The 4,517-nt window shown below is 45.1% G+C and overlaps 1 pseudogene; it reads right to left on the bottom strand.

Annotated features, from left to right (window-relative positions):
* Positions 1–1,700: 1,700 nt before the first annotated feature.
* On the bottom strand, positions 1,701–3,493 carry LOC148041009 (abscisic acid receptor PYL11 pseudogene; annotated as a pseudogene).
* Positions 3,494–4,517: the final 1,024 nt, after the last annotated feature.

Raw genomic sequence — 4,517 nt, forward strand, 5'->3', positions numbered from 1 at the left:
TTATGAAAAGATGTGTACAAAGGGTTAAAGGCCACCAACTCAAGGAACCCTATGGATATACTTTGTAAAACAAATAGAGACTATCAATGTCCCAAGATTATGCATAGAAGCAGCACCATAGTCCTTTGATGTGATAGGAAACCACTAATCGAGCTTCCAAGAGTACCCTCACCATCTCCCATCAATGATGACACTTTGGAGGATGAGCCTCCAACAACATAGTCCATAGAAGAACTAGCACACCAATCATCCAAGGCTTTGAGCACTTCGAACATTATGAAGCACCGTCTATTGATGAATCATCTTCACCAATAGCACCATTCTTTCTCCCCCAACCATATCTAGAAAATCTATCGCGAGCCAAATATGGCATTATTGTTGTGCATGACTTTGTAATCCCATAGGATCTTAGAACACTCCCTCTCTCTTCATTGTCAACTATCTAATGAAGACAAGTGCCTTTACAGTTGAAACATGGTTAGGCCATCAACATGAAGCACCTTTCATTCCAATCATGTAAAGACAAGAAAGCTTGGCGGTAAAAGTTCACCTTGAAACTAACAGAGTCATATGGAGAGCAACTAACATGGACATGCAACATTCCCAACAATAACATCATGTTTGGTTTGCTTTCTGTCACCCATTCAATGAGGAGAGAGAGGGCCCTACATGTTGTCCCTACCCTTGAACACATGGACTTTATAACGCAAGAATCTATGGGAAATATAACTTTCCAAGGATTTCCAATATCCCTATCAACAGTGGTAGGGATAACTCCCCTTTTTAACCTAGTGACCAAGTGGAATCCTTCACTACCTTCATAAGAGTTCATTAATTGCCTTAATTCTTCTTTCATATCTACGTGGAAATTTTTACACCATACAATTGCAACTTTGATGCCATAGAAATCAAAAAGCCACAAACAATACAAAAAATACACAAGTAAAGAGATCACATTGAAGATCAAAAGAGTGACGGTCTTGAATCCATGTTCCTTAAATGGGCTCACGAAATGCCCTTAAAACCATGCCATCATGCCCTAGAAAGTGTGCACATCAATTGGCCCCACATCAATTGGCCCTATAAAGTTTTCAAGGGGCCATCAACTTATTGGCCCCCATTCTCTAAAGGTTTCATTTGTGAGAGAGTGCGTTCAACCATGCCTAAGTTCCCCATCAACAATGCGTAGAATATGCAAACCAATGAATGTGATACCTTGCTTGTTAAAGCAATGCAAAATCATTAAAGATCCGTCATGCATCCAACTTTCCCTTTCTCTCCCTATTCTTTGTCAACTCTCTATCTATTGAACTATTCCTCTTTCCTTAATCCCAAACTTCCAAACCCTCTCTCTCTCTCTCGCTTCACTTTCCTTACCAAGAACATGAAAAAATGTATTTTTCTTCACAGAAGCAACATCCCTCATGATGTCTCAGGGGCAAATTGTGATGTGAATCACATGGCGGCTGGCAATCACAAGTGCTACGTGAGTTCTCTTGACCGAAGCACCCTTTCTCGCTAATCAACACGGAGAGTTACTCAGACAAGACGCTGCTGCGTAACCATCCATGCTAGTGCAGAGAAACAACTGCATCGCCGAGCTTTCAGTTGAAAGCTTGATAACGGGGAAGACAAGACTGCAGAACTGCAAAAGACGTAAACAAGAGAATAAGACAATCAAAGCCAGATCTACTCAAAGGGAGAAGTCTTGCCTGAGAACTCAACAGAAGCAAGGAAATGCATACATTAGAAGCATAATTAGATCACCATAGCAAACCCTAGCTTGACAGTATGAAGTACATAGAGAGCAACTGTAGGATAGCCCCTTGAGCAACCTTCCTTCACAAGAATTAACAGGTAATAACATGAAGCATCTGTCTGCTCCTAGACCTCTTATCAGCAATGGATAGTCCTCTGATTTCGAATACCAAACTTCTGTCTGCTCCTAGACCTCCTATCAGCAATGGATAGTCCTCTGATTTCGAATACCAAACTCGGAAAACAGGGAGGCATTTGCTCTTCCTTCACTGGACATTGATAGCAGTATTGGCCTCACTTGCATCCAAAAGGAGAGATGAAAGAAAAAAAATGCCTCCCTTTTAATTTGATGCTCCGTCCTCTCAGAACATCACACCCAATCTCTGAGCCTCTGCAGGTGTAGCCATGACCTGCATCAAGAAAGAAAAGAGGAGAGAGGAGAGGGAAAAAGGAAAACCCTGCCTGTTATCCTCCTTCAATGCATATTCAATACACCATTTCCATTGCCATCAAGATGTCCTTGATACAATTGCCTGGCCTGCATCTCTGAAATCCTTGCCAAGGACTGCAAATTGAACTTAACAATGGTGTCTGCAAAGATCCTAGTCTCCTCCCTGCTGTTATTCTCTGGCACATCCACCACATAGGACTCTATGACAATGGTGGCAGTCCTGCCATCCATCTCAAAAGGGTGGAGTGTGGTCACAGATTGGTAGTTGCGAAGCCGGTGCTGGCCACCAACAATCTTGAAGCTCAGGATGTGCCTCTCCTCATCCAAGATCTCGAGCCTCTCTGTGCTGCTGGCAGCTGGCAAACCAGACACAACCTCCACCTCCCTAGTACTTCCGACGCGGCCGTCACCATACATGAAGCAGCTCCTGATGAAGTGCTTATAGGCCTGGGGGTTGTCGAACCGGCGTACGACTGACCAGACGAGGTCGACAGGGGCGCAGATCCGCTGCACCACCATGGAGTAGACCTGATAGGGGGGGGTGGCGCCAGGGGCGGTATCAGCGCCGTGCTCATGGGCATGGTAGTTCCAAATGAGATCATGGAGGAGGGTAAATTCCTCATTGTTGAGCTGCTGGAGACCAGGCCAGGAGTCCCTCCTGAGGGTAGCCAAATCCTGGGGGCTTCTGGGGAACCTCCATACCTGGTGGACTGTCATTGTTGGAAGCAATAGAGGAAGAGAATGAGAGAGAGAGAGAGAGAGAGAGGTATTGAGTGAGGAATCCAAAGGGGGAGAAGAGGCTATCACCAAAATGAAAATGCAAGAAATGGCAAGAACAATTAAATGAAACCGCCCACCTACTAGTTGAAGAAAATAGGGCTTCTGTTATGCTCTAAAAAGGCCGGAATCAGAGAGCCAGATAGGCCCCAAACCCAAAGAGGCAGAAGCGCGTGCTCTGTTCCAGAGCCAAGATGCTATTTCACTCAGCAGCCCCTCAAAAGCAGCCATTCTCCTCTCTTCTGTTCTGCAGCAACCCCCAACCTCTCTCTCTCTCTGTCTCTGCCATTCTTTACTCAGATGATAGATAGATAGATCGAGGGGGGCCGCGGGGAGGTGTGGGGAGACACAGAGAGAGAGAGGCTGATGGTGGATAGGAGTCTTCCAGCAAAAGAGAGTGCGCAAGTAATGATAGCGTGGGATCAAAAGGGGAGGGCCAAAAAAATTACCAAGAATATCCAAATGGTGACAATATATAAATTAGGAGAGCGATGTAAAAGACCCAAATGGGAATAAAGCGGAGCCGGCTGCCGCAAGCACAGAGAGAGAGAGAGAGAGAGAGAGAACTGCAGAGGGCTGCAGCAGAGAGAAGAGTTTTTAACGAGCGCCTGAGGACTCTGAAGTTAAAGCTGCTGCAAGTTGCCAAATTGCAAAAGGTGACAGTGAGAGTACTCGTCCTCACTCTCACGTACACAACATCGAGAGAGAGTGAGTGAGAGGAAGAGAGTCGAGAGACACTCTGATAGAGAGAGAAAGAGACTCCAGAGAGAGAAGAACAGGAAGGACAGTGGACACAGAGAGAGAGAGAGAGAGAGAGAGATGGTCCTGGCCTCGAGATGCGAAGAAAGAATGGGCTTTTGCTGAATCAGTAATCAGTGAGTCAAATCATAATTGCATCAGCCCGTGGCCAGTGCACCGATGCATGCATGTGTATGATGATGGATGGTACTGTTGTATGTCTTCTTATCATCTTACGCATGTATGATATAGTCATCCATATCTCCAATGGTAGGTACTACACCCACATCTTTGTCTTTTGTGTGCGGTCTCGCGTACACATGGGCAGTTGAGATGTGTTTGTGTGAGAAACGTAGGTAGTTGGATCATAGATCCCAATAGCATTGATACGATGGACTGGTGAATCCATGCATGCCAAACAAAAGTTTGAAACCACAATTGCGAGTTGAAAGGGCTAAGGACTAACTTTCTCAAGGAGGGGAGCATAAGAGCTGTGACACACCTAAGTCTGTTGACTCAAGCAAGTCCACTAACCATGTAGTTTTATATGTCGGTCCATGATAACTTCAACTTGGAGGACTTACAGGGCCCACTGCTAGTGTTATTGATAGGACTATGCAGAGTCAATGGAGTACAGTACCTCCAAAAAATGGAGGTACTCCATGGACTATTAGTAGTCAATAGATGTGGCGCCTACTGGTTTATAGTCAGGCTTCTCTCTCCATTTTTGACTTTGCCGATTGTATCTTCTCACTCCTTGATTTTGCTTCTCAACTCTTAATGGAGCTTCTCT

The sequence above is a fragment of the Lygodium microphyllum genome, chromosome 1 (genome assembly GCF_053477565.2).
Source record: "Lygodium microphyllum isolate KBCC chromosome 1, Lygodium_microphyllum_v1.1.10, whole genome shotgun sequence".
NCBI lineage: Eukaryota > Viridiplantae > Streptophyta > Polypodiopsida > Schizaeales > Lygodiaceae > Lygodium > Lygodium microphyllum.